The 18,568-nt window shown below is 34.6% G+C and overlaps 1 protein-coding gene across 15 annotated transcripts in view; it reads right to left on the reverse strand.

Moving 5' to 3' along the window:
- The window catches only part of LOC105233786 (uncharacterized), a 109,574-nt gene that overhangs the window by 2,620 nt on the left and 88,386 nt on the right, over positions 1-18,568 (reverse strand). The window lies entirely within an intron of this gene.

The raw sequence follows: 18,568 nt of genomic DNA on the forward strand, positions 1-18,568 counted from the left end.
GTCGGAATTCATCATGTTCAAAATATTGGTGGTTAAGCGTGTTTTCAGTTCAGTGTTTTGCTCACATAAGGGGTTTTCCAATAAGAGATGATTTCTTAGAAAAACAACACAAATTGGTAAAAAAATTGAAACAGTTTTTATTTACTGTGAAGTATAATAGTCGATGAATCCAATTTTCGAGTACTTTTTTCCATTAATTCAAATCGTCTGGCATGAACAGCACATTCAATATTGACTTACATACGAGTATTAAGATTGAATAGACTCTGGTTTACTTCTAAAGACTAATGACTTCAAATAATCCCATACTCTAATGATGTTAAATCACAACTTCTGGGAGGCCGTTCAATGTCACAATTTTTTAAAATAATTGTTGGAACCAGATGTTGTGAAGACCAACTTCTTCCAATTACGGCCAAAAATCGCAAAAAACCGTCAAGGCAATGGTTGTTCATGAAAAATATGTGAATTTTCTTCGCACGAGAATCAACAGTTTTGTTTATTTACCGCACCACTCAGATGAAAGGGACCCCCATCGCAGAATATGATTTTCTTCAAATAATCGTTATCGTTTTCAATTTGTTCCAAAAATCAGCAACTTCAAGACGTTTATGATGGTCTAATCGCTTCAGTTATTGAGTGAGAATACTTTTATACGGATACAAGCCCAAACCCTCCGATGTAACCCGAAATCCGCCAGCTTGTGGTTTGAGACAATTGAAGAACGATTATTTTGATAATTATAAACGTTGTCTTGCGTATACATATATTTCTATGATGAAATTGTAAACATTACAGATTATGTCATATTAAAAATGGCCGAAACGACTCTTAGAAATCATATCATCCCTATTGGAAACCCGGTACTAATCTATTTTTGCGCTTCGTTTTGTCTGCGTTAAAAAAATTAGAATTTAATGTTCTACGCTATGTTGATGTTTATTAATAACTCATCATCATTTTTATTTCATGCCAAAGCAATTTGTGCTGCTTGTTTAGCCTGCGGTTGGGAAACGGTACTTAGTGCCAATGAAATGCCAAATAATGAAATCTTTTGGCTCATCAAAAGCTCTTAACCAGACATTCTAGCATTTATGTTCTTTACCAATAACACACACACACGTTCACATGTACATATCCACCTAGTTAAACAAATAACCGAACGATTGATGAATTGTTCGATGGTATGAGCGATTGATGAAGATGGATTATGAGTGCTTCTCGTTGATTTCGTAATTTAACAATCGGAAAACACGGTGTAGGTGGCTTCGTTTGTTGAACTTATTTGAAATTCCATTTCACTTTGTTCAATAGACAAATAGTACACCTGTTTTTTTGTATTATTAGGAGAAATAATGAGTAATTTTCTAATTTCCTGTAAAATCCAAAAATAACTATAGACATATGCACATACTTGCATACATATATGCACTACGTAAATCTATAATATACTTATAATTACTCATTAACTTCTTGGACGGCACAGAAATTTAAGCGCTTCAGAAAAGTGCCATGATCGAGAAATGGAGAACTCAGTATACAAGTGTACAAACATACTCGTACTTACACATACTGGGTGTTGAAATATTCTTACAGATTTGACGGGTGTAACTTTGGAATTGTCGGAAGTTCATCGTCAGTTCTGTGGGAGCTTAAAACACATGGCACACTTTATTTGTCAGACTATTTGATTACGCCAACAATGGGAAGAAAGCTCGGTCGCATATCTGGCAAGAGTATGTGACCAAAATTTAAAAAAAATTAATTTTTGGCTTAAATTATACTTTAGGGTGGGATTTAAAAGCCTAACGAATTAATAGAATATACATATTTATAGTATCGAAGCGGTCTGTATTCGTAGATTTCCGTGCCTATTCACATGCAATTTTAACTATAGCTTCAAATTATCAGTATCGGTTATGATAACTACATACATACATATGTACGATATATACATTAGGGTGATTCAAAAAAAAATTTTTTTGTTTTTTTTTGATTGGTACTCGGAAAAATGGGTTCCTAGAGACCTCTGAGAAAGTCTCTCCAAATATGAGTTTTTAATTGTACCGGGAAGGTCCTCCGCCTAACGGTTTTCTATTTTTTCTTATTATCAGATAGAAAAATTTATATCTCGCTTCCAACTACTTGAAAAAATATATTGTTAATTAGGTTTTGAAGGAAATTGAATGCTCTAAAATATGGTCTCTCATGATTTTTTCGTAAACCCAACCGTTTAAAAGATATTAACAGTTAAAGTTTGATTATTTTTGGTACAATTTTTTATTTCTTATTAATTTTATAACTCAATGAAAAAAAATTGTTATGAATAGGTTTTTGGAGAGGCTTTCTTAGAGGTGTCTAGGAACCTATTTTTAAGAGTACCAACCGAAAAACCGAAACCGAAAAAATTTTTTTTTTTTTTGATCCACCCTAATATGCATTGATGTTTGACGATGAATATCTCGTAAACGCTTAACTTAATCGAAAAATCATAGTAGACCATTTTTATAGAGCAGTAAATTTCCTACGAAACCATGTGTTTCATCATTCATAATAATTTTTTTTCATTGAGTTATAAAATTAATAAGAAATAAAGAATTTTTCCAAAAATAGTCAAATTTCAACCGTTAATATCTTTTAAACGGTTAGGTTTACGAAAAAATCATAAGAAACCATATTTTAGAGCATTCAATTTCCTTCAAAACCTAATTAACAATATATTTTTTCAAGTAGTTGGAAGCGAGATATAAATTTTTCTATCTGATAATAAGAAAAAATAGAAAACCGTTAGGCGGAGGACCTTCCCGTTACAATTAAAAACTCATATTTGGAGAGGCTTTCTTAGAGGTGTCTAGGAACCCATTTTTCCGAGTACCAATTAAAAAAAACAAAAAATTTTTTTTTTGAATCACCCTAATATACATATTATATTTTGTATATTTATATATCAATATATATTTTTCATTTTGTATGAAAATGTCAATTTAATAATTTTTCCATACACTTACTTGTTTAACAAAGAAATTCGAACCCCTTTTCCTTACTTTCAGAATAAATTGTCAAAAGAGGATATTTTTCGTTCTAGACTGACCTCATTCATTAAGAACAAGATAGTGATTTCTAAATAAATTGCGAAAACTAAAGGAGAAAATATACCGCAGATTTGCTAAAAATAACAGAGGTGTTCAGTTAACTTTGCAACTTTATTGCAAACGTCGCAAAATGGCAATTTCATAAAAGAGCTGTTCATTTTTACATGCAATTTAGTTTCCGACGAAGTTGCAACTACGCGAGCCTGTTTTCGGTGGCATTGACTCAAACCACAATCAGTTTCGGTTTCTTCGCTGTAAAAAGGGAAAATGTAAGTACTTTTAAATATAACATTGAAATATTTCATTACATTAAAATTAATTGAAATTAAGAATAGCTGGCTTTTTGCAATTTTCCCTCATACAACCCAAGTTGCCATTTTCCCAATTTGCCGCTATTACATAACTGTCACATACTGTTGCTTAAATTGGAACACCCTGTCTCTGCGATAAATGTGGACGCATATTCACGTTTCTAGTTAATTACATAAACGCTCATACAAATATACAACATTTGTTTCACAAACAAGTACTTGTTGTTCCGCTGGTGTTTACATTTATGAAAATTCAAAAATTGCTTTCAATTGCCAATAAAAATGTGGAATGTGCGTCATCGTAAATAGATACGAGTAGCAGTCTAATTTCTAATTGTAGGAATTATGTGATTCTTCATCTGCGTACATACATACATATGTATATATTATATATTGGAACACCGCACACAAGTAATTGAGTTAATTACATGTGGCATGCAGCACATATTCTTTGAATTTAACGGTAAACAAATCAAAACAGCGAAGTGTCAATTAAATAATACGTTTAGGATACAATATAAGTACATACGTACAAATATGGCTTTTATTTATATTATTTGGCACTCACGCCTTTTTTGTTAATACTACAAAAATACACATTAGTCACATACTTAAGTAATCTTAGGCGTTTATGTAAAGAGATTTTGTATAAATTGTTTTTATTAACTTCTCTTGATAATGTTATTGTGAGTATTAATTACACAGCTCTGCATAAAATTATTTTTTTTTGTTGTCCTGGATATTTTAGAAAAGTTTGGATGATTTCAACCGTCCAGACCACGAATTTTTTTTATGAAAATATTGAATGTGTTCTTGTTTTTATGATATTTGCATATCCTATATTTCGATCATATAGCGGTTATTTAGAAATAAACATTTTTCCAGTCATGATTAGGGTCCTGCACCCCTTTTCGCGCATACAAACATTACTTGATCGCTATTCTCATCCGATGGCGCTAAATTATTACAATTCATCAGCGGAAATGAAAGGGAGGGTGAAACATTTGCGCCTAAGTTGTTTTCTGAAAATATATTTGTGGAAAATTTCTGAAGTTTGGCATAGAAAAGTCGAACAAGTAGTTTGTCTTTCAATCAGGAAAGATACAGATTTTTATTAAGATTATGATTGTTCAGAAAAGTGATGCTTAGAAAAGTTTTTTCCACTAACATCTAAAAGTGATAAAAGAAAATTATCAAGGTTTTTTGTATGGCCATTATGGCAGAACATTGCTAATAATTAATAATAAAAAGCCATTGTCAACTGGAAAATTATAAAGGAAAAGCGCATAAAAGTCATTTAATTAAGATATAACATATTGTTACAAAAGTAGTATTAAGTTGTATTTGCATCCCTGATTATGAACAATAGCTGTAGGTATATGGAATAGCATTTGTCTTGTTGTAGACATCTGGCGCCACGGCTGTCTGCTTGTCGAAACAATAGACATCTGGCGCCGCACTGTCTGCTTGTCTAGTGAAACAATTGCTGAGTCTGGCGCCGCGACTGTCTGCTTGCGTCTGGCGCCGTATAGCCGTATGTTCTGGTAATTTCCAGACGCGATATTCTAGAAGGACACGTCGGCATCAGCGAGAAGTGCGTGGCTATATAAGCCGTGGCAGCGCCAACGTAATCAATCAGTGTTAAGAGTAAACTCCTATAGTGTAGACGAGTTGTGAAATAAAGAGTTGTTGAATTAAATTAAACAGTGTTGATTTTATTTGTCAATCCAGAGATACGAACCTAACAAAGTAAACTAGCAAGAGTAAATTCGTAACAATATGTTTTGGACATTTGTCTCTCTGTTAACTTTGATGAGTGCTTATTTTTCAAAACAAAACTGATATAAATAATTATATCCATTTTTTTGTTTAAATTTTTGTAAAGTAAAATGAAAGTACATATTTAAAAATAAACGACAGCAAATTTTACAAAATCATGAGAGTGGTTTTGATATATCCAAAATCGATCTTATATCTAGGGCAACAAAACCACTATAGATCAGTGTTATTATTCATCATGGATGACATCAATAGTCCGATTATAGTAATCTTTCAACATTTTTATTCAATTCTTGCCATTGAGCTTTTGCTTCAAAGTTTGCCTCAACCTCGACAATTGTTTTCCAGCTATCAGGGAAATGTTGCTGTAGCTAGTTTTGGTTGCTATTCGTTGACGCGGTACATCAATCTATTTCTCGGAGCTTTTCCATGTTCAAATTTTCAGGAACGATATGTCCAACTTGTGATATCCTTACATTATGATCCACACATGATTCTCGAAAAACTTTATTTTACGTTCATCCAAGATTATTTTGAGAATTTGAACAACAAATCATAAACTAGAGCTACGGATTCTATTGGTTATTTAGCGTCGATTTAAGGTTATTATTATCACTACGTAAGGGTGTATATGTCGGGCACGTGCCCGCTCTGTTTTGGCTCGAAAACTTTCATAAAAATTCTAAACAATAATTTAGTGCTACTCAACACTCTTGTCGGTATGTACTGCTCGCAGCGCTATGAAAATATTTGAAAGTGAATGTATGAAAGTATTTGTTATGTGACATTTTCCACTTTCTGCTTTATTTATGCGTCAAGTGTGTTGGCTTATTTGTTCTTGTTTATAATTTATTTATATACTCCCATATTGTCATCAGTTAAGAGCAACCACAGAAAATTATTTATAAGCATTTATATAGTCACACACAAATTATACCACAAATGTACGTAGGTACATATGTACATATGTATATACAATATATGAAATTATATTTAAATTGTCCACACACATGCATTTATGAACACATGCATATGAAATATAAAAAATGCAATGGGAACCAATAGTGAGCTGCATTGGGGCGAGAAATTTAAATGCCAATAAATCATCACAATAATTCCCCGGCTCTGCACAAAATGGGGATTTATTTTTGGGTTCATTAAAAATTTACAACACTTCGTCAGCGGGGGCATACATGTATATATGTATATGCATATGCTCGAATATGTGTAAGTGTGAGTGGGTGTGGGTGAGTATTCAAGTGCGTTACGTTGGTGGAGGTAATCGTTTTTTGCTTTTTCGATGCCGTTCTTGTTGCTGTTTTTGCAATAGTTGTGGCTGCTGATATACCATGCTTTGTGGTCGCACATTAACTTAAGAATATAAGCACGTTTTTAAATACTGGAATACAGTTATTTTTATCATAAATACATTTTTAGTACGCCATAACCATCAAATGCGCATAATTAATGGGAGATTTTCATAGTTTTCAAACAGCGATAAAATGCAGGGATTTTGACGTTAAAGCAAGCATTTTGTGATATTTGTAAAGAAAGAGTTAGTGGGCAATTCCACGTTGTGAATTGTTCTATAGGTTTTAATAATTGTAGTTATAAAGTCCAGTACCTCGCAACGTTACGTTCGACCACAACACGTGCGGGATGGGATAGATACCGAGAGTTGAAGAGGGAAGCGAGACGCATTTGCAGACAGAAAAAGAAAGAGGCCGAAATGCGTGAGTACGAAGAGCTTGATAAGCTGGCTGACAGGGGTAATGCTCGAAAATTCTACGAAAAAATGCGGCGGCTTACAGAAGGATTCAAGTCCGGAGCATACTCTTGTAGAAGCCCCAAAGGTGATCTAGTCACCGATGCCCAGAGCATACTTAAATTATGGAGGGAACACTTCTCCAGCCTGCTCAATGGCAGTGAACGCACAACGCCAGGAGAAGGCGAACCCGATTCCCCAATTGATGAGGATGGAGCATTCATTCCATTACCCGACCATGAAGAAGTTCGAATAGCAATTGCCCGCCTGAAGACCAACATAGCGGCAGGGGCCGACGGATTGCCGGCCGAGCTATTCAAACACGGCGGAGTAGAACTGAGTGTACAACTGCTGGCGTATGCCGATGATATTGATATCATCGGCCTCAACACCCGCGCCGTTAGTTTTGCTTTCTCCAGATTGGACAAGGAAGCAAAACAAATGGGTCTGGCAGTGAACGAGGGCAAGACGAAATATCTCTTGTCATCAAACAAACAGTCGTCGCACTCGCGACTTGGCACTCACATCGCTGTTAACAGTCATAACTTGAAGTTGTAGATAATTTCGTCCATCTTGGAACCAGCGTAAACACTACCAACAATGTCAGCCTAGAAATCCAAGGCAGGATAACTCTTGCCAACAGGTGCTACTTCGGACTGAGTAGGCAATTGAGAAGCAAAGTCCTCTCTCGACAAACAAAAACCAAACTCTATAAGTCACTCATAATTCCCGTCCTGCTATATGGTGCAGAGGCTTGGACGATGTTGCTAGTTTTCGAAAGAAAAGTTCTGCGAAAGATTTATGGTCCTTTGCGCGTTGGCCACGGCGAATATCGCATTCGATGGAACGATGAGCTGTACGAGATCTACGACGAAATTGACATAGTTCAGTTAAATGCTGACCAAATTTACGGGGGAATACAAACCACAGATTTCAATATGCACTCACCCTCGCGCGAGTGTTTAAAATTAAAAAAAGGGAAATGTATTTAAAAGGTGCAATTTATTTAAAATTATCCTTTGCTTAGAGTACAATGTGTTGCGAAAATATAGCGTGTCGAATCTAGGTTGGACCGCTGTAAGTCGGTGCGGGCGGAACGTTGGTGTGTTGATGGGCGAACTGCAGGTGACGAATTGTGTTAAACGGTGTCGACGCGGCGCAGTATGGAAGGGAATGTTGTGCAGACGGATTGTTTAGAACGAATGTTGAACCTGTTGAATCGCTTAAACCACTCATGCACAATATTACGGGATAGGCACTGATCACCATAAACTTTTTCATCATTTGAAATGTTTCAGTAGACGTTTTCCCAAGTTTAAAACAAAATTTAATATTTGCTCTTTGTTCAAAATGCATTTTACGACCGATGACCAAAAGCTGCTGTCACTTTTTGATCGATAACATCGATTGTAGTTATCCAATTGTCTTAAAATTTTTACGAAATGTCAACAAGAGATCAAACTTTTTATTTCATATACCCACTAAAAGGTGGCTCCACCAGAAACAGTTATATTTAAAAAGTTCTCTTTCTTTTGCGACAGACTTGTATCTGTAAGATTTCCTTGGGGAAACAATTTACTCACACAAATACGATGTTTAAATAAACATTTACTTGAAACATATAGATTATTATAACAATATAGTTTTTCAATGCTTAATCAAGTTCACGTACTTTGGCATTATCCAAAGGCCCTTTAAATCTATTTATCAGTCAATAAAATTTTCCACTTCTTCGGTTTTTAAAGCACAAACTTTTTCTGGAAGCAGCAAAATCAGTTAAAATCCATCCAATACTAGCAAAGTGCGTCTTCAAATCTGCGCCGATTTTATCCAACAGAGGAATGTTCAATGAGAAGTTCGGAAGTTTTCACATAGAAATTTTCGCGTTTCGTTTGACGTCAGCAAGTTATTTGTTTTTCTTCGTCAACTTTCAGTTCTGCCGCTAATTTTTTTCGTGTCTGATTAAATGGATCGAAAATGTTCCTCAGCTTTTTGTCTTCAATTTCGGAACGTTACAAGCAGTGTATCCATCATATTTGATGCATTTGTCAGATCGATCGATCTTTCTGAGTGAATGAGTCACTTAGGCAAACAAATCCCAACTATAAATTGAAATTTGCACACGGCTGCGATGAGTATCGTTGCTTTCCCGAAGTTCCTCATTTTCCTAGTTACTAATTCTTCTATGTTGGAAAACTTGGAGGATAAACCGCTAAGAATTCATCAATCGAACATACTTGTATTACAGATGGCGTTGAATGTAGCATCTATTTCAAGTTCCTTATAAAGCCGCGTCGCTTCAAATTTAGCCTTTTTAGTTACGGATCCCATTGGATTTATTAACCAATTTATCTGCATACCTTGCTATACTTTGTAACTTCAGTGGTATCTTAGCATTATTTATTATATTCAAAAATGGTGACAGTCTTTAAAATTGTTTCTGAAATATAATGGCAAATTTCTGGATTGGATTTTTTCAGAGCAGTAAAATTACTAATAAGTCATTTAGTTCTTCTGAGGGTAAATTTCCCCCCATTTCCCCCCTCTGAATCCACCCTGTATTATAGCATTAGAGAAATGTATCCTTCTTAACCTTCTTCTTTATTGTGGGCAAAAAATAGTAAGATATTTAAATTTAAATTTCGTATGAAACCCCATTCGTCGAAATATCTTTTTGTTGGAATTACTATCAGTGATATCAGTACAAAATATCACATCGAAATAATCATTAATGTTTCGTATACGCTTATCCTTCTGAAGTACATAAAGTGCATTCGTCGAATTTCACGTTGAGTGAAATTTTTTAACATATGTAGTGTCGAAAAGTTCATAACGTATATTGCACCGTTGAATACTGCATTGATTCTTCGTCAGTTTTTTGCCATTTTTTCAATCAATATCGTGCCGCAACCTCCGTATTGACCTTTTCTTCCGTGTGATTTCTGGCTATTCAGCAAACTCAAACAACCGCTCCGGGGAAACCGTTGGAGTCAATTGAAGTCATTACAAGGGTATTTGGGCTAAGGGGATTACTTTGAGGGGAATGATGTAGACTTTAAAGAACAAAATAAGAATTTTAAAATTATAATAAAGTCTTACTATTGTTCATAGTAGTAGTTGTAATAAGAAATGCTCCTGCCTTGGGTATAATAGCTTCGGTGACAGCAAAGTTTAGAGTTTTTAAACAAATTCGATTGAAACAGTCAATTTATTTGCTATATTAAGAAGACGTTTAATAAATTTTGAATGAATTAATTTTCATGTAATATTAATAAATACATGCTGGTAAATTATTAAATGTGTTTTCTTTTGCAATTAAAAATTACCTACAGATCACACATCACTTCTTCAAATATATTTAAATTTTCTGTTTCATTTTTCCTTTATAACGTCAGAGTTAGTCAACTGTCCTGTGGGGGATATAAGCCCTCAACCTTAAAATATATGAGAGTATTTTTTTAACTCTTTAACCAGAAATGTGTTGTTATTTCAAATTTGATATATTCCTTCTGATTTCAGTATCAAAATTACACTTTATCCACTGATTTTAAATGAAAATTATTATTATAAGCAAAACTGAATTAACAATTTTTAACACAATAAAATATGTATACACATAATAAATTCAAAAAGGTGTATTTACGATTTTTTTGTTTTGAGAAAAAGAACAGTTTTAAAAATACTCTAGGGTGCTTTAGTTTTGGCCAGCACTGTATGTAATATGTATACATGTAATTAGTGCATTGTTATTAGGAAGTATTAATTTCCTATTATTATTATGATTTATATGCATTTAAATGTAGATAATTTCTCAGAAGTGACTTCTCCGTCAAAGCAAAAGTAGCAGGAGGAGCAATATTTAGATATTTACCGCAAATTGCACTGCTTTAGACCCCAAATGGCCTCAAAACACACAAAAAACCTAAATTCCCTTGCGGTAAAAGTAAATAAATCAAATGAACTGATTTATTATGGCCACAGGACGGGCGAAGACAAACAAAGCAATTAAAAATGAAATTTTGCTCAAAAAGAATTTCTGATAAACTGTAGTAGGGACACAAAGTTGCAGCGCACTTGAATCGCATGAAGGCAAACAGGAAAACTTGGTGTTTAAAACATTGGTGTCAGTCTGCATTAATTGTTGCTGGCTGCGCTGCCGAATGTAACGCCCACTGAGGGGCGGATGAAAATTACCGCTACGGCTGACGTAAAGAAAGCAGACTCAAGAAAGTGAAGGTGTTGCCTCGTCGCCACACACACACACGAAGACAGCGCACGACAATTGCGGTTGCAATGAGCTCAACAGCATCAACTGATAGGGGTGGCAACAGCAGGGGCTTATATTGTGTGGGAGATTCACCGCTTTTCCTCAACATTTTCGCAGATGCAATTGTTGACGCATATTTTAAGTGATTTTTATGATGGCGACAAGAAAACGGCACAGCCGCTAATGTCGCTTGCCACCCGAAAACGTTCAGGTAATTATGCGAAAAGGCGCTGAATGCCGAGTATTTGCGATGCTTTCATTCTAGAATTTTGCTGGCCATGGTTTATGTGACAGCCGCTATTGATTTATGCATGCAGTTTTACAGCATGAAATATTTATTTTTTGACTTTCTTTGCCATGAAGTGATTTTCCTGCTTCATTTCTGACTGTTTCCAATTCCATTTATATGCGGTATTACTTTCTTGCAACGGCCAATTGCCCTTGCCTCGCAATTGGTTGTCGCGGCCGTTTTTTGCCGCTGCTGTTTATTTCATATTTTCCTCTCATAAATGCCAAAAGACTCCTCATAATGTTGGCATGTTTCGTGTCGTTCCCTTCTTTGTATATATGCGTGTGTATGTGTCATTGCCGCTATGCGGCCACTTGACTTTTGGCTCTAACGATGCGTGCTCGTCTCATTTTTCGCCTGAGCGCTGTAATGTTGCGAGAACTTTTGAATTGTTTTTACCTAATTTTTGTTTTGTTTTTGCAATTGCTCAGTTTGTTTTCTCGAAAATGTCTGCTCAGTTGCGTAATGCTTATATTTTAATTTCATGTTTGAACTGTTTTCAAAATCGTAATTTAATTTTTGCGTCCTTGTAAAAGTCGAAAAATTTCAATTTAATTTCAAAACAAGCTAATTTAATGTGTTTGTGCAACCGCAGTGTAGGAGGAGCGCTGCAAGTTGGAGAGGGCACTTATAATTAACTTTCAAGCACAATGCATCTGCATATTGCTTATGTACATACAGTTGTATATCTACCTATGGCTGCGAACACATTGCATTTTCTCCCACAAACGTACAAACACGCTTTGTATGAGCATTTATCCGCTTGGGCTTATTATTAGAGCTGCAACATTGTCGGCACTTGCCAGAATTTCGCGATTTATTGTGGCCAGTTGCGCTTCCTAATAGCACCGTTCACCAAACAGTTACATTTGTATGTAGATGTGTCTACTAGGGTGGGTCAAAAAATAACAAATTTTTATTTTTCCTGAAAGATTGGTTTATAGACACCTAATAAGAGGTGCTCTCCAAGTATGAGCTCTGAATTGTAACGGATTATAACGGAAAGATCTCCGATTAACAGGTTTTCATATTTTTCTTATTATCAGGTTGAAAAATTCAAATCTCGCTTCTAACTACTTGACAATAAAATTTCGATTTTGAATTTTGTAGAAAGTTGAAAAAAGAAAACAATTTTTCCTAAACCTTACTAGATAAAAGATAAGGCAAATTTGTATTTTTTATAACCAAATGAAAAAAAAATAATTTTAGATTTCAAAGTTAATAGTCTTGTAAAAAATTGTTTGCTCTTTAAAAATGTTTCAAATAATTTTTCGACTAAATTAAGCGTTTACGAGAAATATAACGTCAAAAATTTACAAAAAAGAACATTAAAATAATAAAAAGGAAATTTAAAAACATTAGAAAATTAAAAATAACAGCCTATTTTTGTAGAGCAATAAATTTCCTACAAGACTATGAACTTCGAAATTTAAAACTATTCCTTTTTATTGTGTTATACGATTCAAAACAAACAAAAAGCAAATTTGGCTTAAATTAGCCCAATTTCAACCGTCAATATCTTTTAGGTTTACGAAAAAACTGTAAGAGACCATTTTGTAGAGAGCTCAATTTCTTAATCTACCAGATGCGATATTTGAAGTAATTGGAAACTGTTAGGCGGCGGGCTTCCCGTTACAATTAAGATCTCATACTTGGAGCGTCTTTCTTAGAGGTGTCTATCAAGCAATTTTGCAGAGTACGAAGCGAAAGCAAAACATTCGTTATTTTTACCCACCTTAGTGTGTACGTATTACATATTAAGGTGATATTAATATTCCCCGTATTATTTTTTTAGGAATTATATAACTTAGTATATTTTACTATGATTTTCATTTTGTGAAATGAGAGAAAGTGAGGTGGAACCAAAAGACCAATGATAGAAGAAAGAGACGAAGAAAAAGATTTTCCAAAAGGTCATCCTTAAGCTCGAGTAAGCACTACAAATGAAGTAATAATTTTGTTATCCTCTTGTTATGTCAAATTAGCGCGTTTGTTTATATGCTCTCTAGTATACCTCCGGCAGATTAGTTACACAATAATAAAGCCATAAATGACAGTGAGCACTTAGTGCTGACAACAAAATGGCATTTGCAAGTTGGCCACGAAAAGTTTTTAAGTAGCTCAAAGATAACAAAAATATTTCAATTTCGAAAGTATGACAACAAGCTCTGCAGGCAAGTAATTGTGAACATAAAAAAGGGTTACCATTTATTTATGTTATGTTGCCAATTATGTGCTTATTTGCACTTAGAGAAAATAAGTTTATAATATGTATAAGTATATTTTATAGTAATCCAATTAGAATGAAATTTCTTCGCTTAAAACTTGAATTTAAACTTTGGATTTATAGTCTCCAAGGAAATGAATTTGATTTAGGGGGAACACAACATAATTGGCTTACCATGCATACTAATAGCTAAATTCAATGCATAAATATATGTTTAAATATGCATATTTGACGACAAATAGTTATGAGCGTAATTTATCGCACATTTGTGTGCCGCCAGGCTATTCGTCGAACCCTCTATGCAGGTGATGAACTCCGCCGCCTAATCAATGCGCCTTTTATTAGCTTGAAGCCCATAAGCTCGGATTATGCAGCTGGCACGGCGTTAATTTAAGCAGGCGGCTGCGGGCAGTTGGCAATGTTCGTCGTGCGACAGTGCGTATGAGTGACGACAAATGTAATACAGTGAGCTAATACAAAGTGATTATACAAATCTCCATATGCCCATATGTCCATACATACATATGCACGCATATGCCTAATGAAAGCTGTAGTGCTGGTATTAATTAAAAATCACAGTATTTACTTGTGCGTAAAAGCTTATAGGCTAAGGCTGACAATTTCGCGTATATCAGTTTATCAAACTAATTGAAGTTGTGGTGGAGTGCTGAGCGTGGAGAATGTGTGGTGTATACGCGACTAATAATGTTGAGCTATACATATATTAGCAGTGATTAGCACACGCCCATTGTAGTAGTGGCAGTTCGCACTAACTTATTTGAATGAAAATTGATTTTGTCACTCCTCACCTGCCGTGCATCCCCGCGCACACTCCACTCGCTACATTTATTCACTGTTGAAATATTTAAAATTTTTATGATCGGCATGTTTGCTGCCAAAAGTGTTCATGCTCCGCCTTCTTAAAATGCCAACATCGGAGCAGCAACAAACACAAAAAATATATTAATAAATTTATTACATATTCAGCTCATGTGCCGTGTTGACTGCTAGCGGTCAGACAGCTTACTGGCTGCTGGGCAACTGAGCGGACAGTCGGTGGTGACCAATGAGCGTTGTTTGTGTAAATGTGAGGGTATTAATAGCGTCAACTACGTATGTATGGTATATACATATGTGTATGAAATTATGTACACAAACACACATTCAGTAGTGCTTAAGCTTGAGTGTGCAGAAATATGTTTTGTGGGTGTGCGCAGCCATTAATGTGGGCAATAATAAAACGGTGCGGCTTATTATGCTAACAAATAAATTAATTTATATATACAATAATTAGGCACAGAAATTTAGAATTAAATTCGCTTATACAGGGTGTCTTTGTATGCATAATGAAGTGTATACATACTTATAATAGAAAAGCGGACGGGATAGAGAGTGTAAATAAGTGTATGCACCAGTCACGTTGACAAATGCTGACACCAGGTCAATTAATTGGCACTGCCATCATCATCATTTACATTGCAGCAAATACTACTGATTTCGACGATTGTTTGGCTTATACCGCTCGATTTCGCCGTTCTTAAGGGCAATATGACGGAATTATTGAAGAAAATTGATTGCGATAAATGGTTCGGCTTTTGCATATAAGCGAACATTCAATTTTCATTTGCATACATGTATCCCTATGTACCGATGTGTGTACATATATGTACCTATCGTAATTAACCTTATGTAAATCGTTAATCGTTAGCTTAGTTAACATGGAATTTTCCGATAAAAGTCTTTTTTATTATTAATTTCAAAAAACTTTAAATTTTTATTAATTTATTTCAAGTTTGTCAGTACCACCCTAATATGTATGAACTATACAGGCCATTTATATATACAAGTACATACACATTATTATTGGTGACTCTGAAACGAGGCCTACACAAAACTCTTCGAAGTCAAGATGCTGAGGTGGTGAAATTGTTACTGAAGACAGATGCCACTCTATTAGTGATTGGGAGGACCAGTGGTCTCACAAGCAAAGTTTTTTATGACGCACAAATAGTTGGCTTTACACCGCATATATTGGTCATAATGAAAGATATCTTTAAAAATGATGTGACCGTATAATACTCGGCAAAATATAATTTTATGACGAATGTGTGAGATCGGTCTACAATCCCAGCTCTCTTATACTATATATAATGTAATGTCGTTTAGCGCTGAATATGAATAAAATTGGTCTGGATATTGGCTTAGACTAATAGCCTTAATATAATGACATCTGATTCTCTGATTGACTTTTATTGCTATAAATATACTGATATCGATCAGTGCCATTTATAGTTATAAATTAGTTTTATTGAATTGTGTTAGCTAATCGGAGAATGCCGCCCAAGAGCATACTTAACGATAAAGAGAAAAAACTGGTAGACGCTGGCCAGATGAAATTTGTCGACAGTTAAAAAAGGACGTCAATACGGATAAAGAGAAAGACTGGCCTCGGGTAAGATTAAACAACAATTTTATATAATTCGGTTGCGGCAAAGTAGACAATGTGGTTACATAAGAACTTAACTTTTTGTCCTTGGTGATTTTTATCGATGAAAAAAAGTTCTACTTTGATGGTCCAGACACCTTTTTGGGATACTGGAGAGATTTACGAAAAGAGCCGCTCACTTCTGTTATGTGGCGCATTTTCAAATTGTAGTACCTTCTTGGCAAATGAATACTTCGTTGTACCTGGAAGAATTAGAAACAAATATGTTACCCTATGTACACAGTCATTCGCAAGAGTCTTTCTCTTTTCAACAAGACACCATAAGAATCCATACGAGCAGGTCAATTGTCAATTTTTTGGAATGGCCAGCTTTTTCTGCTGATGTAAGTCCTAATGAAAACGTGGCTGGTAAGAAAGTTTTACGAGGATTATCGTGAATTTAATACGATTTTTGAGCTGAAACCCACTACTCAGGATACATGGAGACATATTAACCGTAGAAATGTTTTCTCATTCCACCAACCCAAGGCCTATTCGAATATTCGCACTTATTGATATCAGTGGAAACAAAATAAGTTATTAGAAAAAAAGAGAAATTTGTTTATTTTCTTTTTTCGTGGGCTGTCCCTTGGGCTGTCTTTATGGCAATGAAACACCGTTTTCATTGCATTCCGCTTACTGCCTACCATACAATAGCAGGAAAAGTACAGCTTTAAAATAACATGGGAACACATTTTTTCAGTGTTTCACAGAAATGTCTGTATAGCAATGAAACAAAGTGTATAACATTTAGCACCTTTGGTTGAGTTTATATCACACATATCTATGATTATTGATTATAGACATTTAATGAATCTATAATTTTTCCGTAACACTTTATAAAATAAAGTTTTGTCAACATCTGAAAATATATTTCCGACATTGATCTGAGCCCTTCCTTCCTTAATGTTTTGAATATATAATAGTTTACTGGGTCTAACAGCAAAAATTGGTAATCATACAGTTTTCGGTGTTTAAATTACATTCAGTTTATCTTTACTAAAACCTCATATTTTTGTGACTTGGAATAATTTCCATTTACGCACTTAAACCTCAGTAACGAACCCATCTTAATGTGCGTAGAAATGACATACTTGTATTTTATCACCACAGGTACGTGTCATATGTACCTTTTCCATATATAAACATACAAGTACGTACGTACATATTTATTGAAAAAGAGCTGCAATTTAATTAAGTTGCGGTTGCAAATGTATTTATTGATTTAATTATTCATAATTAAAATGACACAAAATCCCATGAAGTGCATACAAAAAATAAATAAACAATCAAAACTGTTTAACATCAAAATAACGGTTTTTTGGTGTGAATGTGCTATTGTATGAAAGATAAGCAAATGTGTATGTTACAACAACAGCGATCCCGATTACTATTTAATTTATTATTCATTTAATTATGCGAAGTTATTGCTTTTGTTTGTGTTATGTGTAAATTTTTACAGCGAAAGCAAGGATTTCATAAAACATTAAAAACAATAAGTATCCATTACGAATGAATTAAATTTGCAAAAACTGTAATTGTGTGAAATTAATTTTCCACATTTGTTATACATTCGTTTCGGAATGAACTTCTCTCCGGTTTGAACACTTCGTCGTTTATAAGCATATTTCGATATTAATTGTATCCTATTGTCCCTTAATCGTCATGCAACTGTACTAATGTCATTTCGTTTGTTATTTACAATTAATTAGGAGTTATTACTGCTAAAATACTCATTCGGTGAAGAACAACAACTTTCGATTTTTTTTGTTGTTTTCTAAATTTTTTACCTAACGATAAAAAAAATTTGCAAAAAAATATTTAATATCAATATTTTATTTAAATTTTTGTAATGGTTTTCTAATATTTCCATACCAGTTCCATAATCTTTACTAAAGGCTTTCAAAATAAGAATTTGTTTGGAGCTCGACTTTTTAATCTGTTCAAAATGTTTCTCTTGTAAACTAGTTCAATAACTAACTCTGGGGAAAAAGAAAATATTCACTAGGTGGGAAATCTGGTGAATATTGTGAATGGGGGCCTTTTTCAGAACGAAATTGCTCTATTTAACGATCGCATTCTTCTTCTTCTTTACTGGCGTAGACACCGCTTACGCGATTATAGCCGAGTCAACAACAGCGCGCCAGTCGTTTCTTCTCTTCGCTACGTGGCGCCAATTGGATATTCCAAGCGAAGCCAGGTCCTTCTCCATTTGGTCCTTCCAACGGAGTGGAGGTCTTCCTCTTCCTCTGCTTCCCGCGGCGGGTACTGCGTCGAATACTTTCAGAGCTGGAGTGTTTTCATCCATCCGGACAACATGACCTAGCCAGCGTAGCCGCTGTCTTTTAATTCG

The sequence above is a fragment of the Bactrocera dorsalis genome, chromosome 2 (assembly GCF_023373825.1).
Source record: "Bactrocera dorsalis isolate Fly_Bdor chromosome 2, ASM2337382v1, whole genome shotgun sequence".
Taxonomy (NCBI): domain Eukaryota; kingdom Metazoa; phylum Arthropoda; class Insecta; order Diptera; family Tephritidae; genus Bactrocera; species Bactrocera dorsalis.